We start from the raw sequence: 27,101 nt of genomic DNA, 5'->3' as shown, positions 1-27,101 counted from the left end.
ATAGGAACATGTATAAGTCATGGAGAAAGCAATAGCAACATACTAAACGATCGTGTGCTAAGCTAACGGAATGGGTCATGTCAATCAGATCATTCAACTAATGATGTGATCCCGTTAATCAAATAACAACTCTTTGTCCATGGTTAGGAAACATAACCATCTTTGATTAACAAGCTAGTCAAGTAGAGGCATACTAGTGACACTCTGTTTGTCTATATATTCACACATGTATTATGTTTCCGGTTAATACAATTCTAGCATGAATAATAAACATTTATCATGATATAAGGAAATAAATAATAACTTTATTATTTCCTCTAGGGCATATTTCCTTCACCTCCACCTATGGACTGCACCTCCAGTGCTCCTCTTCGCTCGACTTGGTCGCCTACTCTGACACCGATTGGGCCGGTTGCCCCGACACCCGTCGCTCAAGGTCGGGCTACGCCATCTTCATCGGTGACTCCCTTGTGTTGTGTTCATCCAAGAGATAGCCCACGGTCTCCCGCTCCAGCGCCGAGGCAGAGTACCGGGCAGTCACCAACGCCATCGCGGAATGCTGCTGGCTCCAGCAATTGCTCGGCTAGCTTCACGTTCCTCTCCAGCAAGATACTGTGGTCTACCGCGACAACATCTCCTCGGTGTATATGGCAGCTAACCTAGTTCATCACCGTCGTACCAAGCACATCGAGATCGACCCACTTCGTCCGCGAAAAGGTTGCGCTCGGCCAGCTCCGAGTGCTTCATGTGCCGACCTCACACCAATTTGCGGACATGATGACCAAGGGGCTTCCTACTCCGGCATTCCAAGAGTTCAGGGCCAGCTTGTTCATCCGGCCACCGGACGCTGCAGCTGCGGCGGTGTGTTAGCATTCTACCCATAGTGTCAGCAGCCTAACTACAGCTGACCCAGTCGTGCACTTCTTGCACGGTCTCCACTCTCCTGCGCACGTCGCGCCCCTGTACAGCGCGCTCCGGCGCCCCCTGTTGTAACTGAAGGAAATATGCCCTAGAGGCAATAATAAAGTTATTATTTATTTCCTTATTTCATGATAAATGCTTATTATTCATGCTAGAATTGTATTAACCGGAAACATAATACATGTGTGAATACATAGACAAATAGAGTGTCACTAGTATGCCTCTACTTGACTAGATCGTTAATCAAAGATGGTTATGTTTCCTAACCATAGACAAAGAGTTGTTATTTGATTAACGGGATCACATCATTAGATGAATGATCCGATTGACATGACCCATTCCATTAGCTTAGCACCCGATCGTTTAGTATGTTGCTATTGCTTTCTTCATGACTTATACATGTTCCTATGACTATGAGATTATGAAACTCCCGTTTGCCAAAGGAACACTTTGTGTGCTACCAAACTTCACAACGTAACTGGGTGATTATAAAGGAGCCCTACAGGTGTCTCCAAAGGTACATGATGGGTTGGCGTATTTCGAGATTAGGATTTGTCACTCCTATTGACGGAGAGGTATCTCTGGGCCCTCTCGGTAATGCACATCACATAAGCCTTGCAAGCATTGCAGCTAATGAGTTAGTTGCGAGATGATGTATTACAGAACGAGTAAAGAGACTTGCCGGTAACGAGATTGAACTAGGTATAGGATACCGACGATCGAATCTCGGGCAAGTAACATACCGATGACAAAGGGAACAATGTATGTTGTTATGCGGTCTGACCGATAAAGATCTTCATAGAATATGTAGGAGCCAATATGAGCATCCAGGTTCCGCTATTGGTTATTGACCGGAGACATGTCTCGGTCATGTCTACATTGTTCTTGAACCGTACGGTCCGCACGCTTAAGGTTTCGATGATAGTTATATTATGAGTTTATGAGTTTTGATGTACCGGAAGGAGTTCGGAGTCCCGGATGGGATCGGGGACATGACGAGGAGTATCGAAATGGTCGAGACGTAAAGATCGATATATTGGACAACTATATTCGGACATCGGAAAGGTTCCGAGTGATTCGGGTATTTTTCGGAGTACCGGAGAGTTACGGGAATTCGCCGGGGAGTATATGGGCCTTATTGGGCCATACGGGAATAGAGGAGAGAGGCCAAAAGGAAGGAGGCCTGCACCCCCTCTCTGGTCCGAATTGGACAAGGGGCGCAACCCCCTTTTCCTTCTTCCTCTCCCCCTCTTTCCCCTTCTCCTACTCCAACAAGGAAGGAGGGAGTCCTACTCCCGATGGGAGTAGGACTCCCCTTGGCGCGCCCCCTCCTAGGCCGGCCGCCCCCTCCCCCTTGCTCCTTTATATACGGGGGCAGGGGGCACCCCATGACACACAAGTTGATCTTTGTGATCGTTCCTTAGCCGTGTGCGGTGCCCCCCTCCACCATATTCCACCTCGGTCATATTGTAGCGGTGCTTAGGCGAAGCCCTGCGACGGTAGAACATCAAGATCGTCACCACGCCGTCGTGCTGACAGAACTCCTCCCCGAAGCTTTGCTGGATCGGAGCCCGGGGAGTGTCATCGAGCTGAACGTGTGCCAAGAACTCCGAGGTGCCGGAGTGACGGTGCTTGGATCGGTTGAACCGGGAAGACGTACGACTAATTCCTCTATGTTGCATCAACGCTTCCGCTTCGGTCTACGAGGGTACGTAGACAACACTCTCCCCTCTCGTTGCTATGCATCACCATGATCTTGCATGTGCGTAGGAATTTTTTTGAAATTACTGCGTTCCCCAACAGTGGCATCCGAGCCTAGGTTTTATGTGTTGATGTTATATGCACGAGTAGAACACAAGTGAGTTGTGGGCGATATAAGTCATACTGCTTACCAGCATGTCATACTTTGGTTCGGTGGTATTGTTGGATGAAGCGGCCCGAACCGACATTACGCGTACGCTTACGCGAGACTGGTTTTACCGCCGTGCTATGCACACAAGTGACTAGCAGGTGTCAGTTTCTCCAACTTTAGTTGAACCGAGTGTGGCTACGCTCGGTCCTTGCGAAGGTTAAAACAGCACCAACTTGACAAACTTGTTTTGATGCGTAGGTAAGAACGGTTCTTGCTAAGCCCAGTAGCAGCCACGTAAAACTTGCAACAACAAAGTAGAGGACGTCTAACTTGTTTTTGCAGGGCATGTTGTGATGTGATATGGTCAAGACGTGATGAGATATAAGCTGTTGTATGAGATGATCATGTTTTTTTGAAGTTATCGGCAACTGGCAGAAGCCTTATGGTTGTCTCTTTATTGCATATGATGCAAGCGCCAAATAATTGCTTTACTTTCTCGCTATGCGATAGCAATAGTTGCAAGAGCAATAGTTGGCGAGACGACCACGTGACGACACATTGATATAGATCAAGATGATGGAGATCATGGTGTCATGCCGGTGACGATAGAGATCATGACGTTACTTTGGAGATGGAGATCAAAGGCGCAAGATGATCATGGCCATATCATGTCACATATTATGATTGCATGTGATGTTTATCTTTTATAAATCTTATTTTGTTTAGTTCGGCGGTAGCTTTATAAGATGATCTCTCACTAAATTATCGAGGTATAAGTGTTCTCCCTGAGTATGCACCGTTGCGAAAGTTCTTCGTGCTGAGACACCACGTGATGATCGGGTGTGATAGGCTCTACGTTCAAATACAACGGGTGCAAAACAGTTGCACACGTGGAATACTCAGGTTAAACTTGACGAGCCTAGCATATAACAGATATGGCCTCGGAACACTGAGACCGAAAGGTCAAGCGTGAATCATATAGCAGATATGATCAACATAGTGATGTTCACCATTGAAACTACTCCATCTCACGTGATGATCGGACATGGTTTAGTTGATTTGGATCACGTGATCACTTAGAAGATTAGAGGGATGTCTTTCTAAGTGTGAGTTCTTAAGTAATATGATTAATTGAACTTAAATTTATCATGAAGTTAGTCCTGGTAGTATTAGCATATCTATGTTGTAGGTCAATAACTCGCGTTGTTGCTTTCATATGTTTATTTTGATATGTTCCTAGAGAAAATTGTGTTGAAAGATGTTAGTAGCAATGATGCGGATTGGATCCGTGATCGGAGGTTTATCCTCATTGCTGCACAGAAGAATTATGTCCTTGATGCACCGCTAGGTGACAGACTTATTGTAGGAGCAGATGCAGATGTTATGAACGTTTGGCTAGCTCAATATGATGACTACTTGATAGTTTAGTGCACCATGCTTAACAGCTTAGAATCGGGACTTCAAAGACGTTTTGAACGTCATGGACCATATGATATGTTCCAGGAGTTGAAGTTAATATTTCAAGCAAATACCCGAGTTGAGAGATATGAAGTCTCCAACAAGTTCTATAGCTAAAAGATGTAGGAGAATCGCTCAACTAGTGAGCATGTGCTCAGATTGTCTGGGTACTACAATCGCTTGAATCAAGTGGGAGTTAATCTTCCAGATAAGATAGTGATTGACAAAATTCTCTAGTCACCATCACCAAGTTAGTAGAACTTCGTGATGAACTATAGTATGCAAGGGATGACGAAAACCACTCCTGAGCTTTTCATGATGATGAAATCGATGAAGGTAGAAATCAAGAAAGAGCATCAAGTGTTGATGGTTGACAAGATCACTAGTTTCAAGAAAAGGGGAAATGAAAAAAAAGGGAACTTCAAGAAGAACAACAAGCAAGTTGCTGCTCAAAATGAAGAAGCCCAAGTCTGGTCCTAAGCTTGAGACTAAGTGCTTCTACTACAAAGTGACTGGTCACTGGAAGCGGAACTACCCCAAGTGATTGGCTGATAAGAAGGATGGCAAAGTGAACATAAGTATATTTGATATACATGTTATTGATGTGTACTTTACTAGTGTTTATATCAACCCCTTAGTATTTGATACTAGTTCAGTTGCTAAGATTAGTAACTCGAAACAGGAGTTGCAGAATAAACAGAGACTAGTTAAGGGTGAAGTGATGATGTGTGTTGGAATTGGTTCCAAGATTGATATGATCATCATCGCACTCTCCCTATACTTTCGGGATTAGTGTTGAAACTAAATAAGTGTTATTTGGTGTTTGCGTTGAGCATGAATATGATTTGATCATGTTTATTGCAATACAGTTATTCATTTAAGTTAGAGAACAATTGTTGTTCTGTTTACATGAATAAAACCTTCTATGGTCATACACACCAACAAAAATGGTTTGTTGGATCTTGATCGTAGTGATACACATATTCATAATATTGAAACCAAAAGATGCAAAGTTAATAATGATAGTGCAACTTATTTGTGGCACTGCAGTTTAGGTCATATTGGTGTAAAGCGTATGAAGAAACTCCATGCTGATGGGATTTTGGAATCACTTGATTATGAATCACTTGATGCTTGCGAACCATGCCTCATGGGCAAGATGACTAAAACGCCGTTCTCCAGAACAACGGAGCAAGCAACAGATTTGTTGGAAATCATACATACTGATGTATGTGGTCCAATGAATATTAAGGCTTGCAGCGGGTATCATTATTTTCTGACCTTCACAGATGATTTGAGCAGATATGGGTATATCTACTTAATGAAATAGAAGCCTGAAACATTTGAAAAGTTCATATAATTTCAGAGTGAAGTGGAAAATCATCATAACAAGAAAATAAAGTTTCTACGATCTGATCGTGGAGAAGAGTATTTGAGTTACGAGTTTGGTCTTCAGTTAAAACAATGTGAAATAGTTTCACTATTCACGCCACTTGGAACACCACAGCATAATGGTGTGTCAGAACGTCATAACCGTACTTTATTTGATATAGCGCAATCTATGATGTTTCTTACCGATTTACTACTATGGTTTTGGGGTTATGCATTAAAGACAGCTGCATTCATGATTAAAAAGGGCACCATCTAAATCCGTTGAGATGACACCGTATGAACTGTGGTTTGGCAAGAAACCAAAGTTGTTGTTTCTTAAAGTTTGGGGTTGCGATGCTTATACGAAAAAGTTTCATGCTAATAAGCTCAAACCCAAATCGGAGAAGTTCGTCTTCATAGGATACCCAAAAGAAAATGTTGGGTACACCTTCTATCATAGATCCGAAGGCAAGATATTCGTTGTTGAGAATGGATCCTTTCCAGACAAGGAGTTTCTCTCGAAAGAAGTGAGTGGGAGGAAAGTAGAACTTGATAAGGTAATTGTACGTTCTCCCTTATTGGAAAGTAGTTCATCACAGAAACCGGTTTCTGTGACACCTACACCAATTAGTGAGGAAGATAATAATGATGATCATGTAACTTCAGATCAAGTTACTACCGAACCTCGTAGGTCAACCAGAGTGAGATCCGCACCAGAGTGGTACGGTAATCCTATTCTGGAGGTCATGTTACTTGACCATGACGAACCTACGAACTATGAGGAAGCGATGATGAGCCCAGATTCCGCGAAATGGTTTGAGGCCATGAAATCTGAGATATGATCCATGTATGAGAACAAAGTATGGACTTTGATGGATTTGCCCGATGATCGGCAAGCCATAGAAAATAAATGGATCTTCAAGAGGAAGACAGACGCTGATAGTAGTGTTACTATCTACAAAGCTAGAATTGTCGCAAAAAGGTTTTCGACAAGTTCAAGGTGTTGACTACGATGAGAGTTTCTCACTCGTATCTATGCTTAAGTCTGTCCGAATCATGTTAGCAATTGCCGCATTTTATGAAATCCGGCAAATGGATAAACAAAACTGCATTCCTTAATTGATTTATTAAAGAAGAGTTGTACAAGATGCAACTAGAAGGTTTTGTCGATCCTAAACGTGTTAACAAAATATGCAAGCTCCAGCGATTCATCTATGGACTGGTGCAAGCATCTCGGAGTTGGAATATTCGCTTTGATAAGTTGATCAAAGCATATAGTTTTATACAGACTTGCGGTGAAGCCTGTATTTACAAGAAAGTGAGTGGGAGCACTACAGCATTTCTGATAAGTATATGTAAATGACATATTGTTGATCAGAAATAATGTAGAATTATTCTGCAAAGCATAAAGGAGTGTTCGAAAGGAGTTTTTCAAAGAAAGACCTAGATGAAGCTGCTTACATATTGAGCATCAAGATCTATAGAGATAGATCAAGACGCTTGATAAGTTTTTTCAATGAATACATACCTTGACAAGATTTTGAAGTAGTTCAAAATGGAACAGTCAAAGAAAGAGTTCTTGCCTGTGTTACAAGGTGTGGAATTGAGTAAGACTCAAAACCCGACCATGGCAGAAGATAGAAAGAGAATGAAAGTCATTCCCTATGCCTCAGCCATAGGTTCTACAAAGTATGCCATGCTGTGTACCAGATCTATTGTATACCCTACACTGATTTTGGCAAGGGAGTACAATAGTGATCTAGGAGTAGATCACTGGACAGCGGTCAAAATTATCCTTAGTGGAATAAGGATATATTTCTCGATTATGGAGGTGACAAAAATGTTCGCCGTAAAGGGATACGTCGATGCAAGTTTTGACACTAATCTAGATGACTCTAAGTCTCGGTTTAGATACATATTGAAAGTGGGAGCAATTAGTTAGAGTAGCTCCGTGCAGAGTATTGTTGACATAGAGATTTGCAAAATACTTACGGATCTGAATATGACAGACCCGTTGACTAAAATTATCTCACAAGCAACACATGATCACACCTTAGTACTCTTTGGGTGTTAATCACATAGTGATGTGAACTAGATTACTGACTCAAGTAAACCCTTTGGGTGTTGATCACATATCGATGTGAACTATGGGTGTTAATCACATGGTGATGTGAACTTTTGTTGTTAAATCACATGGCGATGTGAACTAGATTATTGACTCTAGTGACAGTGGGAGACTGAAGGAAATATGCCCTAGAGGCAATAATAAAGTTATTATTTATTTCCTTATTTCATGATAAATGTTTATTATTCATGCTAGAATTGTATTTACCGGAAACATAATACATGTGTGAATACATAGACAAACAGAGTGTCACTAGTATGCCTCTACTTGACTAGCTCGTTAATCAAAGATGGTTATGTTTCCTAACCATAGACAAAGAGTTGTTATTTGATTAACGGGATCACATCATTAGATGAATGATCTGATTGACATGACCCATTCGATTAGCTTAGCACCCGATCGTTTAGTATGTTGCTATTGCTTTCTTCATGACTTATACATGTTCCTATGACTATGAGATTATGCAACTCTCGTTTGCCGGAGGAACACTTTGTGTGCTACCAAACGTCACAACGTAACTGGGTGATTATAAAGGAGCTCTACAAGTGTCTCCAAAGGTACATTTTGGGTTGGCGTATTTCAAGATTAGGATTTGTCACTCCGATTGACGGAGAGGTATCTCTAGGCCCTCTCGGTAATGCACATCACATAAGCCTTGCAAGCATTGCAGCTAATGAGTTAGTTGCGAGATGATGTATTACAGAATGAGTAAAGAGACTTGCCGGTAACGAGATTGAACTAGGTATAGGATACCGATGATCGAATCTCGGGCAAGTAACATACCGATGACAAAGGGAACAACGTATGTTGTTATGCGGTCTGACCGATAAAGATCTTTGTAGAATATGTAGGAGCCAATATGAGCATCCAGGTTCCGCTATTGGTTATTGACCGGAGACATGTCTCGGTCATGTCTACATTGTTCTAGAACCGTAGGGTCCGCACGCTTAAGGTTTCGATGATAGTTATATTATGAGTTTATGAGTTTTGATGTACCAAAGGAGTCCGGAGTCCCGGATGGGATCGGGGACATGACGAGGAGTCTCGAAATGGTCGAGACGTAAAGATTGATATATTGGACGACTATATTCGGACATCGGAAAGGTTCCGAGTGATTCAGGTATTTTTCGGAGTACCGGAGAGCTACGGGAATTCGCCGGGGAGTATATGGGCCTTATTGGGCCATACGGGAATAGAGGAGAGAGGCCAAAAGGAAGGAGGCCTGCGCCCCCCCCCCTCTGGTCAGAATTGGACAAGGGGCGTAGCCCCCTTTTCCTTCTTCCTCTCCCCCTCTTTCCCCTTCTCCTACTCCAACAAGGAAGGAGGGAGTCCTACTCCCGATGGGAGTAGGACTCCCCTTGACGCGCCCCCTCCTAGGCCGGCCGCCCCCTCCCCCTTGCTCCTTTATATACGGGGGCAGGGGGGCACCCCATGACACACAAGTTGATCTTCGTGATCGTTCCTTAGCCGTGCGCGGTGCCCCCCTCCACCATATTCCACCTCGGTCATATTGTAGTGGTGCTTAGGCGAAGCCCTGCGACGATAGAACATCAAGATCGTCACCACGCCGTCGTGCTGACGGAGCTCCTCCCCGAAGCTTTGCTGGATCGGAGCCCGGGGAGCGTCATCGAGCTGAACGTGTGCCAAGAACTCGGAGGTGCCGGAGTAACGGTGCTTGGATCGGTTGAACCGGGAAGACGTACGACTACTTCCTCTTCGTTGCATCAACGCTTCCGCTTCGGTCTACGAGGGTACGTAGACAACACTCTCCCCTCTTGTTGCGATGCATCACCATGATCTTGCGTGTGCGTGGGAATTTTTTTGAAATTACTGCGTTCCCCAACAGTAACTCCATATATTGATGATCAACATGCAGTGAGCACCTAAGGTGCATTGGCTTCTCTTTCCACTTGTCTACAAGAACAAGTGAATCGATCTGTGGTTGGATGGTAAGGAGGACAATGGTATCTCTAGCCCATCGGAGTTTTGGTCCTAGACTTGACATTGTTGTTCGCATTTTCCTGGATTTATTTCAGCCATTCCAGTGATGTTCGTTCAGTGGGAGGAGTCGTTTCCATGTGTGCGTGTATTTATAGGGATGAGTATATGATTGTGTATGTGAGCGACTTCCATTGTACTTTGTTCAAAAAAAGTAAAATAAGACCAACAACTGGTACAGTTTATTTTATGTGGTAACAATTTTAGGGTTCATAGGCTATATGCCATTGTTCTCTACACTCGACGCAGGAAGCCAAAACGTTTATTTATTTTAGGGTTCAATAGGCTATATCCCATTAAAACACACAAAAACGCTAGAATAGTGATTGTTTGTGTTGTTCCAAATGGAAGGCCAAAAACATCATCCTCCTGCCAAATATGTAGCTCACTCTTCCGGGCCGATGCCTTCTTTGGCGGGCGTTGCTCCCATTTCCTACGATGGCACTTTCGGCCTGTGACCCTACTTCCTCTTCTCCGAAGTCTACCACGGTGCCTTGGGATTGCTCAGACGAAGGCTAGGGCAAATTCTCTGCTCCACTTGCCGGTGCTGGCAGGGGTGACACCAACGGGTGCCATCCCCTTCTTGGAGGCGTTAAATGGCCTTGTTGGTGCCCCTCTTCAAGCATTAGGGCACACCCTATGTCCGGTTATTTGGACCCAGCGACAGCAGCGTCTTCGACGTGGCTCTCCTTCATGAAGGTGTTGTCTCATTTGCTTGCAGTGTCCCAGATGGTGGAGTTGGAAATCACTAGTAGAAAAAGGACCCTACGTGAGACACATTAGTCGCAGTTTGATTTTGGCCCGGTACTAATGGTACCATTAGTCCCGGTTCTAATGGCTATGCATTAGTCTCGGTTCGTGTTGAACCTTTAGTACTGGTTCGTGCCACGAACCGGTACTAAAGGGGTGGTGGAAGGCTAGCATCAAGCCGGGGCCCCACAAGCCCCTTTAGTCCCGGTTTGTGACACAAACCGGGACTAAAGGTCTAACCTATAATCCCGGTTTGTGTCACAAACCGGGACTAAGGGGTTTAACCTTTAGTCCCGGTTGGAGACACAAACCGGGACTAAACGACAATTTTCAAACTGTACCACCCTGCCCCCATGTATCGCCATTTCAGTTTTGAAAAAAAACAAAATGGTAAAAACTTCAAAAATAAAATCGTTCGAGATGTAGTTATGTTACTACATCTACTAGTTAGGAAAATTTAAAAACTTAAATTTGGACATGTTTTGCAAAAAACTGTGATGAAGAAGTAAAATGACTATATCTCACTACAAGAAATCTGTTAATACATGACGGACTTGGTCCGTCATGGATCAATGAAAAATTGTCATGGGTGCCCGTGCATGACGGATCTGAAATCCGTCATGTATATCGCGTCATAATTTGACATCGCACCTTCCTTGACGGTTCTTGACCGTCATGGATCTGCATCAGGCCCGCCCAAGCCCAAACCTCTGTGATGGGAACAATCCGTCATGGACTGATGCCACGTAGGATTTTCGGTTGACCAAATCGAATGACATGTCTACCTACGTGGATACTATTTTCCGTCACAAAAATCGTCATCAATTTGGCCACAATTTAAATTTAGCCGAACCCATTAGCCCATTTATTTCTGCCTCAATAGCCTATTTATATCCGCCTAGTTATGACCAAGCACATTTTTAGCATAATGCGTCTCACAAATCCAAATGCCGATATTGGCCCAAGAGGAAGTATTTGCAAAGTTTCAGAATATTACATAATTGATCCAGTTTGTAGACATCCATATGTAAATACAACATAGCAGTTTACAAAATCCTCTATGAAATGATAACGTACAGCCTAGATTGACGATATATCACACAACAAGGTTATGAACCAGTACAATCCATTTTACATCAACATAACATATAAACTATTGAGGCTGTTATTCATGTTCTTGCAATTGGTCCTCTTGTGGCAACTATCATGTCGTGGCAGATTGTGATGGCAGCACCAAGTAGCTCGCTACCTAATCTTACCTGGCACATTTACAAGAACCTTATTAGATATTCATAGATATGAATAGAACATAGAAATAAGAGAATTACAACAAAAATAAAAATGAACCATATGTTGTCCAGAATTCTTAAATCTTACAGTGCCTACGAATGAGAATAACACTGCAGCTACTATAATATGAGAGTAAACATGAGGTTGCTTAAAATTAATCCAAAGAAAAGAATGTCAAATGAAAGCCAAATGACAAAGAAACAAAACATACATCAGAGAACTCAAGTAATATAGTAGTAGTAGTCGAGGCCATATAAACATGCCAAGAAAATGGCATCACTAACAAACAGTATCCTCACCGTAATGTGTAAACTTGTTGACACATGAACATTTGAAGTTTACGCCAACCGAGTCAGGGAGCAGTGGCATAAAACTCAATGTTTATGCTGCAAGTACATATCAAAGGGCTGACAAATAGTAAACAATATTTGTTGCCCACTTGACAAACATAGTACTATTACTTATAACAGGAAACAATAATGAAATGAAATGAACCAGTATATATGTATACAGGGCGTCAACGATAGGTTGTAAATTATACACGCATGCCATCATATATGCATTGTTGCATTTTCAAAAAATAGTATGCTTCACACATTCTGGCCAGCAATAACTAGTTCAAATATAAAATAACCTCACTATCAAGTATAATGAATTGCAATTTGTTCATAAAACAACAATATGAAGAAAAAAGAATAGGCACTTGAGGACGAATCAATCAAGTTAGAGGTGGCAGCATAGCAGTAGGCTTAATATGTGACAGATGATTCATCATCACTGCATGTATATTAATAGTGCAAGCATGTATATGCATCAGCAGCAAAACAACGTATGCTAAGACGTGTATTGTTTTAGTGTCATACTGCATGCATAATAAACAAGGATGCATGAAGCAGATGGTATACAGATTAAAAAGTTGATATACCTTCTTAAGACTGTTAGATGTTAGATTTCAAAGCAGCAAGAACAAGTATTTTTCCATAGCCTGCAGAATATCAGGTGATGTGAATGCACATGCAAGCACAAAATTTAGACTATGAGCTACCATATCAAAACATATATGCTATTTTTTTACAAGTCTGTTAGATGTTAGATTCACAGTAGCATTTACCAAAATTGAGATAGATACTTGTAGTATCAATCTTTTCTTATTAATCTCTATTTCCTTTACTTACTTGGATCCTAGTAACTAGAATATCCTTCAGCTATTAATTTCCAAATTTATGCAAGATGCAAATAGTTCACCAGTAAGCCTTTGATATATTGTATATTTAAATATCACAAAACAAAGTCCTAGCTTATTTCAAAGCAATGATGCAAAATTAAAACATACAGAGAGAACACCCTACACACTGTATACCGAATAGACAACTCCATTGTCCAGAATATCTAGAATGTGGGCTATATCAAGTTGATACTGATCTGGCTGTCCAAAATCCTCTGAAGGCAGAGGTACGGCAACGAAAATAAATGTTAGCTCTTAACACGTAAAAGACAGAGTTGACGGGATCAATGATTTTCTAAATTGTGGCCAAGCCTCATACAGAACATGAAATAAACATGTTCTGCTTGAACCCCAGAGACAACTAGAATTCCGGTTCACATCCAAGTTATGCTTAATGACATCAACTAGGTTCTTCTTACTTAAACTTATTGTATTAACCCATGTACTACAGCCACAATGGGAGTAATCGTGGCTATAAGATATCTTGATCAACAGATGTATGTATCATTCAAAAATATTGGAATAAAGTATCAAGTGGTCGGTGCATACCATTATTCCATTGTTAGTGAACACGCATTATTTAAGGAATTTGCTTAATTGGCCTTTGTTTCAGGCCAACAACATCATCCAGAGTACACTTATGAAACAGGGGTATTCAGATTCAAGACTTGCTGACCTGGCTCGACTTGGACACTTCCATAAATTGCCTGTTGTCTCGGCATATTTGCTGGTTCACACCGACAGCCAACAATCGACATCGCCATCATACATTCACTTGTCTGCTATACCTATCAAATCAAACAGTAAAAAATTACCATAGCTGAACAAGTGAAATATATATGTATAAGTGATATGCACATTAACCCAGAAAATTATGACTACAAAATACTTCCTTCAATTTCCCTCACTGTTCAGGACACAATAGAACAAACTAGAGGTGCAACAGCTCATACAAGAAAAAACAGAATTCCTACTTGCTAAATTACTCGATTCTTCAGACCCATGCAAGCTAGTAGTCTATATGAAACAGTGTATGGTTCAGCCACAGGCTCACAGCAGAGGAGATAAGCAGAGGTACAAGTGCTTAACTATAAAGAACCTAATGACTGAATTAGCCCCCACAAAACTTCTCATTTCAAGCCATTTGGATTGCCTCTTTATTAAGCTTGACACCTACTGCACAAGGTAAACATATATGTTCCATGCTTACAAGAACAGGAACTTGTTCAGATATATATAGATGAATACGCTCAGTCAATCAAAGTACATCCTAACAAGAAAAGAAGATGGTTGGGGGAGAGGAAAATGGGGTTTGTGAGGTGTTCACCTCGGCAAGGGAGAGCCTCCAGTGTCCAAATGCAGCGGAGGTTGCCATAGGATGCACCACCGCGCTAGCGATGCAGGAGAGGAGGTTCTTGTCGCCGTCGTTCAGCCCAACGCGGGCGAGCGCACTGAACAAGAAGGTGCCATCCAGGAGGAGCAGAGGGCGCGAGGGGGCGCGGTGTGCGGCGGAGTAGAGCCACCGGAGACACGCCGACGATGGACGCGACGCCGCAGCTGAAACCCTAGCCATAGGCTAGGGGTCGCGGGCGAGCGCCGGAGACGTGAGCGGCGGATCCAACCGGCCTGGGGGATAGAGGGGTCGGAGATCAGTTACTGTGAGTGCTGCACGGTGGTGGACGTCGCCGAAATCAGTGGGCGTCGGCTGCGGTGCGAGGGTCACACGAGAGCGAGATAGATGTTCGTGAGAGGGATGGATGGGCGCTGAATAAGGCGGATCTGGAAGCTACTATGTGAGAGGAGAGGAGGGGTCGGGCCGGCGGCGAGCTGTGGGAGGAGAGAGGCGAGGAGGTGGTGGGTGGCGGCGCTGTGTGGGATCGATGGGGAATAAGGAGGGGGCTGCGGAGGAGGAAGAGAGGAGGAGGGTTAGGGTTAGCATTTTATATACGGGTAAAGGGTATGCGGGCTTTGGCGGGCTTGCAGGGCTGTACCAGATCATCGATGACAGTTTTTGAAAACGTCATCTGAAATCCGTCATGGATTAACAGGTTTCTTGTAGTGTCTTTTGCATACGATGTCAAAAAAACGTATAATATATCAAAATGTTCAGCACGAAAATCCGCACCCGATTTTGATAGCCGTAAGCCGTATTGCAAATTTTTAGAATCCTCAAATTCTAAAAGGAAAAAAAAGTTATGCTCAAATTTTAGTTTTTTTTGAATTTTGACCAAACTGTGGTCAAACTACTTATTCAAGAAATATTAGTGTTACTAAATAATTATTTAAGAATATTAGTGTGACTAAATAATTATTTTAGTTTTAAGAATTTTGGTCAAATCTGGTCAAACTACGGTCAAACTATGGTCAAACTACTTATTCAAGAAATATTAGTGTTACTAAATAATTATTCAAGAATATTAGTGTTACTAAATAATTATTTCATTTTTTTTTTGAATTTTGGTCATATCTGGTCAAACTGTGGTCAAACTATGGTCAAACTATGGTCAAACTACTTATTCAAGAAATATTTGTGTTACTAAATAATTATTGTTTTTTAGAATAAAAGTTTCAAACTTAAACGGTGAAAATTCAAAAAAATCCAAAACATCCAAAAAAAACCTTTAGTCCCGGTTGGTGTTACCAACCGGGACTAAAGGTCCCCCATACCACGGCGCAAGCTCGTGCCACATGGTGGGCCTTTAGTGGCGGTTCGTGTTGAACCGGGACTAGGGGGGTGCTTTAGTCTCCACCCTTTAGTGCCGGTTCCAGAACCGACACTAAAGGCCCTTATGAACCGCGATTAAAGCTCCGTTTTCTACTAGTGAATGGTGGTCATCTTTCTTTTGTTTGGGCTCCTTCTCAAGGCTAGGCGAGTTTTGCATTGTTATTTCCAATGTCTGGGCCGAGCACCCAATGTATATATCTCTGCTCCGTGCACCATGTCATGCTTGCTTGCGTTTGTGTCATGTGTTTTACCATTCTTTGTACTCATTCTTTCTTCATCTATCAATGGAAAGATACACAAACTTTGTGTATTCACGAAAAAATATAACCCCATAATGGAACAAAAAAAAGAGCTAGAATAATGATATGTTGTGGCACTCTAAAATAGACCTGTAACCAAGACCTGGGGTGACGGTATGCAAAAGTTATCATTTATTAGTGGTAAATAGTGGGATCATAGCCCAAGGACACACATAAAAATGTCAGAACAATGATATTTTCTGGTGTTCCAAATTAGGCCAGTAACCGTGACCCAGGGGTCATAGAACGCGAAAACCATCAAGCTATCTAAAAAGTGGTCCATACACCATGTGAGCACCGGAAAACATGGCAGAACAATAATATATTGTGGCGTTGCAATATAGATATGCACTTAACCGTGATTCAGGGGTCACAGAACGCAAAAAATCGTTGGAATAGGCAAAAAAGGTGGGCTAAAGCTCATGTGAACGCCTGAAAAATCCCAGAACAAATATTATATATCGTGGCGTTCCAATATAGAGAGGACCATGGCCGATGAAAAACATGAAAAATGTCAGAACAGCATAATTTACGGTGTTCCAAAATAGACATGTAACCCTGATCTATGGGTCATAGAATGTGGGAATCACCCGGGTACCCAAAACCAAAAAGGCATGTGCATTTGGTGCTTTAGAGCATTAGCAGCAGATGGTCTAAATTACATCCTCTATGATATTTTTTCGGCGGCTATGAATTATTTGGTATTTGGTAGCTCACTAGCAATATTCTTTTGCATGGATGGAATGGCTAAGAAAACTGAAAAAAAAAACATTTATTATGTAGCTTACCAATATATTTTTAGTACTCCCTTCATTTTTATATACAAGGCCACAAACTCAGATTACAGGTACCAAGATAAAATTAAATACATACGTTGCAAGCTTGCTTTTCTTTTTGTTTAATGTCACCATTAATCTGCAACATGCATGCAAGGAAACTGAGGCTAGTCATAGTGGGAGTAACTTAGATAGTAACATAGCGCACTTCAAGAAAATATTGCTTATGTGGCATATAGTTAATGAGGAGAGAGGTGTTTAGAGTAACATAATATTTTACTGTAACATAGCGCTTCACGAGAAAGGATGAGTATATAAGCTAATAAATGAAGCCATCTATGACACTACTAATATGTTACTTTGCACTATGGAGGTAGTAACTTAGACTAGTGTCACATGCATGACACTAATATAAGTTACTCCGCACTATGACCAGCCTGAGTGGAGAAAGTAGCTAGTGTCATTATGATGGCAAGCATGCAAGTACTCCCTCTGTAAACTAATATAAGAGTGTTTAGATAACTAAAATAGTGATCTAAATGCTCTTATATTAGTTTACGGAGGGAGTAGTAAACAGGTAGCTAGTACGAGAAAATGTCATTAATTCTTTCCTCGATTACTCTTGCTGGCCTTGTATAGATGCAAAATGTATATTTTATAGTGGCCTCGTATAAGTAAATGGAGGGGTGTCGATTGGCCCGGAAGGGCAAAAACAAACACGAGTTACATGCTTCCATACAACAGGAATTTATTTTTTTATTTTTTGTCTGTTTGTCTATGTATGAGTTGCTGGAGATGCTCTCGTAGGGTGTGACAGAGCAAAGATGAAACACATCTGCTTTTGTTTTTCGTCTGCACACAAGCAAAGCTGAGCCTAAGCATGCATGTGCTTCTTCTTTTTCTGCGGCACACAAGCAAAGCAAAGAATACACACCCGGATATTGTCCTCTATTTTAGGTATACACCACCATGCTGTCGTAGGAAGCGTGAGATAGAGCAAAGATGAAAAACATCTTCTTTTGATTTACCTCCGGACACAAGCGCTGCTGAGCCAAAGCATGCATGCATGCATGCGCTTTTTCTTTTTCTTTTTCTGCGACACTCAAGCAAAGCATCCTCTGAGCTACGTAGGTTCTTTCCCACGTTCGTTCACATGAGGGGCTGAGAGGGCTGCCATGCTTAGTTGAGCCCATACTGCCAGACAGTGAAGCTATCACATCCTACCTACCTAACTAGGTGAACCGCCAAGGAGGATGGCCGGAGCTGCTGGGAGTCGGAGGAAGAGCGGCGGCGGCGATCCAAAGAAGAAGAAGCAGCAACAAGAGCCATGGCCGGAAGAGAAATCGCTCAACCAATATGCTCTCGCGCGGACATACCTTCTCGGGGGGGTAACCCTAATAGGATACCTGGCGCTTACGTGGTCGACGGTAGTCCTCCTGGGTGGCTTCGTCACCGCGCTGGGGAAGAAGGATTTTTGGTGCCTCACATTTATTAGCATGATACAGGCAGCCGGGTCAGTAATGTCTTCCTATCTCCGTATAAATTCTCCATCATCACGGAGAGCAACCACAAGGCGATCAGCAGCAGCAGCCGAGGAACTGACAAGGATGATATCATCAACATAAATCAAGATATACATCGTAACCTCAGGGCGCTGGAGGAGAAACAGTGACGTATCAGCAGTGGAGGGATTAAATCCAAGAGCCCGAAGAACAGAACCAAGGCGAGCGTGCCATGCCCGAGGAGCCTGTTTGAGTCCATACAGTGCCTTAACCAGACGACAGAGATGATGAGGTCGTGTCGGATCAACAAAACCAGGCGGCTGACGCATATAAACCTCCTCCTCCAGAATGCCATGGAGAAAAGCGTTCTGCACATCAAGCTGACGTAGGAACCATCCACGAGTAACCGCAAGAGACAGTAGCAACCGAATGGTAGTCGGCTTGATAACTGGACTGAAAGTGTCTTCATAATTAAGACCATACCTCTATTTGAAGCCCTTGGCAACTAGCCGTGCTTTGAAGCGTTCAACGGAGCCATCAGCATGTCTCTTGACTTTAAAAACCCACTTGGAATCAATGATGTTAACGCCAGACTTTGGAGGAACAAGACGCCAAGTATCATTCTGTTGAAGGGCATGAAACTCTTGTTCCATGGCAGCACGCCAATGAGGAATACTCAACGCAGCCTGAAAGTGACGAGGCTCGCCAGTGGGATCGGCGACAGTATGAGCCATGCATGCAGCAAGCTAGGCAACCGTGCCATCCGTCCACTCCTTCAGGCGAAAAACATCGGACTGGCTCCGTGTTCGAGGCCGAAGCGTGACGGGAGACTCAGCTGGCAAAGAAGTGGACGAGGCCGGAACCGAGTCCGGCGAGTCGGGCTCACCGGTGACCGCGTCAGAGGAACGCGGCGACCCTGACACCGATGTGGATCGGAGCAGGTGACGAAGCCGCCGGGCTAGCCAGCGGCCCAGGTGATTCACCTGGCAGCGGCCCAGGTGAAGCCGCCGGGCTAGCCAGCAGTCCAGGCGAGCCACCTGGCAGCGGCCCAGGCGAGCCACCCGCCAGCAGCCCAGGCGCCAGCGGCCCAGGCGAGCGAGCCACCAGTGGCCCAGGCGGGCAACGCGAGGCTGGTGACGCCCGCGAGCCCGACGAGTCGGCCGTGGACGAGGCCCGCGAGCCAGCGGGGGTTGGTGCAGGCGAGGCTGGGGCGGGCGAAGCCGGGATGGAGCCGGACGGACCCGGCACCCGCGAGGCAGCCGGGGTGGCCTCCGCGTCCGAGGGTTGGCGGGTGCCGCCCGCCATGCATGGGGCATGCACGTCCCGATCAGGAGGGCCAGCCGCAACCTGTTCATCATCAAGCAACTCGAGCCGAGGACCGCGTCCAATACCTGCAGCATGATTAGGAAGCAACGCAGGGGCATATGCAACATCCACAAATTGGTCAGGCGTAGGTGTAGACACATGCACTGGCGGTGTAAAAGTAGTGAGATCAGTCGGGAGTGCACGAAAGGGGAATATGTTTTCATCAAACACAACGTCACGAGAGATGTAGACGCGGTTGGTAGGAACATGTAAGCACTTGTACCATTTGTGAAGAGAGCTGTACCCGAGAAAAACACACTTCTTAGACCTAAACTCTAGCTTGCGCTTGTTATATGGACGGAGGTGAGGCCAACATGCACATCCGAACACTTTAAGGAATGTGTAGTCCGGAACCTCATGAAGCAAAAGCTCAAGCGGGGTTTGCATTTTCAGGAGTCTCGAGGGAAGCCTGTTTATAAGAAAACAAGCTGTGGAGAAAGCATCGCTCCAGAACCGGAACGGAACAGATGCATGAGCTAGCAAGGTTAGGCCAGTTTCAACAAGATGACGATGCTTACGTTCGGCAGTACCATTCTGCTGATGTGTATGTGGACATGACACGCGGTGCAAAATCCCAAGCTTGTTAAAGAACGAGTTGAGGTTGTAGTATTCACCTCCCCCCCAGTCAGAGGCTACGTATATACAGTCTAACAACATCTTCTTTTGATTTACCTCCGGACACAAGCGCTGCTGAGCCAAAGCATGCATGCATGCATGCGCTTTTTCTTTTTCTTTTTCTGCGACACTCAAGCAAAGCATCCTCTGAGCTACGTAGGTTCTTTCCCACGTTCGTTCACATGAGGGGCTGAGAGGGCTGCCATGCTTAGTTGAGCCCATACTGCCAGACTGTGAAGCTATCACATCCTATCTACCGAACTAGGTGAACCGCCAAGGAGGATGGCCGGAGCTGCTGGGAGTCGGAGGAAGAGCGGCGGCGGCGATCCAAAGAAGAAGAAGCAGCAGCAAGAGCCATGGCCGGAAGAGAAATCGCTCAACCAATATGCTCTCGCGCGGACATACCTTCTCGGGGGGGTAACCCTAATAGGATACCTGGCGCTTACGTGGTCGACGGTAGTCCTCCTGGGTGGCTTTGTCACCGCGCTGGGGAAGAAGGATTTTTGGTGCCTCACATTTATTAGCATGATACAGGCAGCCGGGTCAGTAATGTCTTCCTATCTCCGTATAAATTCTCCATCTACAGACCATCCTTTCTCTGTGTTGTCTGCCACGTTTTTTGTGTTGTTTATTGTTTATATATATAGTGTTACTATTCATCATCCAGGGTGCAGAAAAAGTTATTCTTCACCCGAGGTAATTTTAAAAGTTATTCTTCACCCGAGGTAATTTTACGATCATTTCATAAATAACTCATGTTTCAAATATAAATAGTTACAGCTATATTGATTCATTGTGTAAAATTTGGCATAAAAAAGTCAGAATACCAGAAAAAAATACATTTATGTACATTTTACACTATGTTTTTACATTTGTAATTTACGTAATATAATTTTTTTACGGCAATTATATATTTTCTTACGTTCTCTTTTTACGTCTGAAATAAGACAAAATTTATGAAACGTAAAATTACGGTGCATTGATGTTAAAATAGAGGGGGGGTGAAGAATAATTATTCCTCACCCAGGGTGGCGAATAGCGCGACCCTATATATATATATAATAAAGAGAATTGGGTTTCTGCCGTACGGCGTCGCTAGCGATTTTGCATAAAAGTTCCTCGGTTTATACAAAATTAACCCACAGTCCCTGTTTTAGTAGGTCTCTATATAACGTTTCAATTTTGCAAAAACATCCCTCCCCCACAGAGGCGCACCGCCAACCGCACCAGCCAACCACACGATCCTCCCCCGACACCTCCAGCGCGCCGCCGCTGCCGGCCGCCGCCACCGCGCGCTGCTGGCCGCCGCCGCCCACCCCGCCGGCGCGCCTACCCCTACCCCAAGTGCCCCCACACCCGCAGCCTTCCACTGCCGGCGACCCGCGTCCTTCCACCGCCGAGGACGAGGAACTGCCGGATCTCGACGGATCCGGTGGGGAATGGCACGCAGGTGGTGAATCTTGAAGGAAGGCGACCGGAGCATGGAGCACGACGGCTGGCCAGCATGCCATGGCATTGGGTAACTGCGAGAGCGGTGAGGCGCGGCGGCGGCCGTGCTGCTGCTGCTGCTTGCCGGTGGTTCGCCGGCCATCGGCTGAGGTGGGACTCGGGTGCGCGGAGGCGTCAGGGATAGAGGGAGCTCTCCTCCCTCATGGTTGGAGCACTCGGGGTCGAGCAAGTGAGCGACGTTCGGTCGTCGCCTTCGTCGGCCTTCGTCCGTTCCTCTCGCGAGCCTTATCCCCTCGGCCTTCTCTCTAACGATTCTCTCCCTGATCTCTTTGGGCTGTCTACATCTTCGCCATCTCCTAATCCCTCTCTTCCTCACACGTAAGGTACATGCCCTCTCCCTTCCCCATTAATTTGCTACCTTGGATTAGATTTCTCTGGTTGAAATTGGAGCCTCGTGTAGTTTAGTGTTGATCTGAGCTACACACTAGCGATTGCACAAGGTTGTATTCAAGAGAATTTTGGATGGTTGCGGCTGCTGCTGCTGCTGGATGCAGTTGTTAGAATTATAAAGGAATTCAGTGGGTAATGTGTCAGAAAGTTAGACAGTTTAGCTATGGATATTTTCAATATTTAGCAACTTTATTTTGGGTTTCAGTGTTCTATACATGAATTTCTGATGCCTTGCACTTCTAGGAGTTGTGGTTTATTTATGCAAACATGAACCTTATATAAGTAACTGGTGTTCCATTGATGTGTCCAAATGACCTTGAAATATAAAATTGAATTGTGTAAGTGAATTGATGATGATACATGCTTCAGTTTCTGAAGATTGGGAAGCAATCCTCGTGACATTTCCATGCGAATCTTTCTAAATCCACTTTTGGGTGACTCATTTTTTATTATATTGAATTTAAATTCACATTGCCATGCCGAGATTTGTGAAAACTGTTCACTTTCTCTTTTCTGGGTGTAGCATCTGCAGGCCTACATGCAATCATTATTTTTGTTAAGCAACATAATGCTGCAGTTATGTAGAGAGTTAGAGGCGAGGGGCGATGAGAGTTGGTTTATGTTGGTATTCAACTGGTTGCTTCTTATTGTTTGGTACGTCTATATAAACCTCACATGTATTTCGCTGCATTTGCCTAAAAAGTGTATCCGTGTAGATTTTCAGTTCAAAGGTTTGCATTAAGTATATTTTCACTCCATGCGCATGATACATTTCTTATCACCCAATGTGCTATTTAGGGGAAACTGATCCTTCTAATCTGGCATTCTTTTTGGTCTTCCCTGTTTTAGGTAGTTCATGCTGACTCCTTAATTCTTTAGTGATAATGAGTTATTCATGGATCTAGCAACTAACTGTATTTGCTTTGTCTCGAGATCATGGATACTTTTTTTTCATGAGATCATGGATACTTGAATGCCCTTTGTTGACAATATATGGTTTCTGATTGTTTTCGTACGTTTATGCCTCTTCTGAGCTTGCGAAACCCATTTATTTTCCCAAAGATCACTTGTGCCTACTAAGTCTTGGGATCCATTTTTTTCCTATGTGACCAATCCCTAGAAGAACGCATGCTCCCTAGCCATAGAAGAAATCAGCAGGTGGACAAAGTTCAGCGCCTGAGGCAGCAATAGTTCTTCAAAGGCACTGGGCAGTAATTGATTGGTTGAAGGTAGCATTTTCTGTCGAGCTTCAATTGACAGGGAAGAAATTGTTTCTATATGTGTCTTTCGTTTTCTTTCACTTAGGGAGTTCATAGAGTTCTTTTTTCAGGGCAAGAGATTCTTCTGCTAGATAAGAAAGAGCACTCTGATTAATTAGATCAGAAGTTGCTTTTTCCATCGAGCTTCAGTTGACATGGAAGAAATTGTTTCTGTCTATGTCTTTGGTTTTATTTTACTTAGGGAGTTTGTATAGTTTTTTTCAGGGGAAGAGATTCTTTAGCTGGATGAGAAAGAGCACTCTGATTAATTAGATCAGAAGTTGCGTGTGATGATGATTGCTCGTGCAGACTACAATGGCACCAACCACCAGGCATGGTCGTCAGTGAGGCGCCGTCACTGGACATGAGTAAAGCTTCTTGACCTATACAATTCATGGTTTGGCATATTTGCTTCATCGGAGTGCTTTGTCTGAGATGATTGAGATCCTTAATTTGCATTGGTTTATCTTTGCCGCATCTCTTGCAATACATTAGTGGAAAGCTTAGCAGTGCTGATCTTCTAAACTTGAAGTTAATTATGACTTCCTTAAACTCATATAATTTTGTTTTGGAGAGTGCAGAAATCATTTTGAGGAAACAGTGAACAAAAAAGTTGGGGCATCCTGGGTAATCAGCTTGGAGAAGCCCAGAAAAATCTGACAGGAGTGGTGACAGTAGCAGCAGCATGCCTGATACAAGACCCCTGAACAGTGATTGGAGCATTAAAGCCATGTTATTATTCTCTTTGGATTTTTTGTTGCATGTCCTGCTTTTCTTAGACATTTAAATGTGTGATTTGTTTCTACCGTTGGATGATGTATCATGTACGTCCTCCCCGCTCAACCTTATTCCCTTTGGTCTCTTCAAGAAAAAAAAACTGACATCATTAAATATCTTTTGTGATACTTTGAGTTCTACAGAAAACAGAATTTCACTCCGGATAGCTGCATGTGTACATATGTGGTGGAGGAACTCAACAATTTCCAGTAAAAGCAAACATTTTTGCAGTCAAAGGTAACCTTTGCTACATCTGTTATTGAATATATGCTGGGGAGGACAGTAGCAGCTTTGAGATGTTTGTGTGTTAAATCCATTGTAGGCTTTCCATCTGTGCGTTATTCATAATCTTAATGGGCTTCAATTTTATGCTGCATGATGCAGATAAATTTATTGGTTATTTAAAATATCAACATATATTTTCTATATCTGGAAGGATGGGCCACATTGAATTCACTAATTCATTTACAAGCGCACATGAATTGCTAATACAGGCCGGTCATGTTTTCCAACTTTTCCTTCTTCTCCTGATGTTCCCATGTACTACTTGCAAGGATCAAGTGCCTCTAACGTTATACATGTGTACATATATTGAATGATATACTTTTTACTAGGGATTTCTTTATCGAGCGTTTAACATGTTGTACTTAGTTTGCATGGCATTTCGACTATGCTTAGAACAACATTGTGAATGTACGTGTTATTCTACCTCTTGGGCTGTAATGCTCTATTCATTCAATGTTTTAGGTTGTGCTTCTCGATGATCAGATATTTATGGCATGGTTGTTTATGCTCTGCTCATGGTCGTGCCTACGAAGCTGTGATGACTTGACGACATGAGAAGTGGTCAGGATTGAGCCATCGGACAAGAGATGACCGCCGTCGATTGCCAACAAATTTCTGTATGCCGCAGTGAGCGGGATGCGTTCAATATCTTCAGATGCTCTGCGCTGCACCCGCTATATTTGATATGAGTCCACATGCAAAATAAAGGCATCACATGTTCTGGGTTGTTCAGCTTTTTTTTCGTGATTGGATTATATGCTACTCGGTGTTGAAGGGTTTGTTCATGCCAAAGTTAATAAATCTTGTGATGTTACCAGAGATTGCTCATTTACTCATTCTGCATGGGATGGTCAGGGTTTGATTATTTTTATCAGCAGACTTTCATTCAGAAAATAACCCAATGGCGCTCGTCTGTTCTCTTTAATTATGTACCTACACAATAGTGCTTTATTAATTTTGTTGTGCAAATAATCAGTCTTTGTGTTTATGAGAAATGATAATGACTTGCACCATTCCCATACTTGCTGAAAGTATGTTTTGCTGCAATACAATCCTATATTTACCTCGTGTCATGATTTGATTCAGGTATAGCTTCCAAGTACCCAGTTCAAGGCATTTCCAAATTGAGAGGATTCACTTATATAAAAATAATTTAATTCTCAATTGTCATTGGGGCTTTCTAATATTTCTAATGTATTATAGTAATCAATTTCAAAATATAAGATGTTTTTTGTGAGGATGCAGGAAGTTCATTAAGATTCATATATAAAGGTTACAATAGTGTACTTCCTTCGTTCACTAATATAAGATGTTTGAAATATTTTTATAAAAACTACATATGAACTGAAATGAGTGAAGAAACACATTAAAACACGTCTATATACATTCGATTAAGAAATAAGCTAGAACTCCCTATAATTTGGAATGGAGGGAGTATATTCATGGGTAGCAATAATTAAACACTCAAAGAATATGTCTCAAATTCCAGAATAAAGCTCTCGGTCAAACTTCATCATACACCCCTTCCTATCCCACAACCCTTCCACCAGATGGCAATGGAATATACATATACAACACCCCTTAATAACATATAATCTCCAGGGAGATCTCCCTCAAAAAAATAAAAAAATCTCCAGGGAGATCGAGTTTGTGCGTCTCTCTTTCTTTTAGTAACAAAAAAGTACTTGTTGTCTGTGTGTGTATCAGTCAAGTCCTTCTGCTTGGGCCAAGCCCAAAAACAGTGCAAAAAACAAATACAAATGAAATATAATTTTCCAAAAAATGTTCATCGCCAAAAAATTGAATCAATTTTTAGAAAATGTTCTAAAAAAATTGCAAAAAATACACCTTTTTAAAAACAAATCGTGTTTTTATGAACAAGAAAAAATAAAATCGATTGAAAGACTATTCCATGCAGAACTACTCTTTCGTCGGATGAAAGTGCGGAGCTGAATTAGGTCTTGACGAACACCATTAGGGTGGCTTCTTGACATCTGATTTTTATGGTCCACAATGCTATGCTTGTAAACTTATTTTTGGTGTTAGCCAACACTCGATATAAGAAGTGTTGCGTAGTTGCCCGTTGCAACGCACGGGCATTTGTACTAGTGTGTGTGTGTGTGTGTGTATATATATATATATATGTATATATATATATATATATAGGACAAAATTTTCCTACTACCGGCTGTAGTTACCCCACATTGGTTTCATACGTTCTAGTATGTATGTGTATTATGTAGTATATAAGATGTTTAGGTATAGTATATATACTATTTTTTTGGTAGTATGAATCATATTTTATGCATACTTCATTTCGCATACAGATATGTACGTATTTCACAAATACAATAAAACTATAAGCTCACTTCTAATTTTTCATATAACTCACCTTGAAGTATTTTAGATATACTATATGGACATACTAAAAATAATAATGTAGAGGATATATTACCACATGGTAGTATATGAGAAATGGGTTTAGCTACACCGGGTAGTAGGATGCATTTTCCATATATACTAGATCGTCGAAGGCGCGCGTTGCTGTGCCTGTCCATTTTTGCACTATAATATAAATGAGTGATGCAATTATAAGTGTGGTATTTTAA

Source organism: Triticum aestivum, chromosome 4A, assembly GCF_018294505.1.
Source record: "Triticum aestivum cultivar Chinese Spring chromosome 4A, IWGSC CS RefSeq v2.1, whole genome shotgun sequence".
Classification (NCBI taxonomy): Eukaryota; Viridiplantae; Streptophyta; class Magnoliopsida; order Poales; family Poaceae; genus Triticum; species Triticum aestivum.
This window is presented reverse-complemented; position numbering follows the sequence as displayed.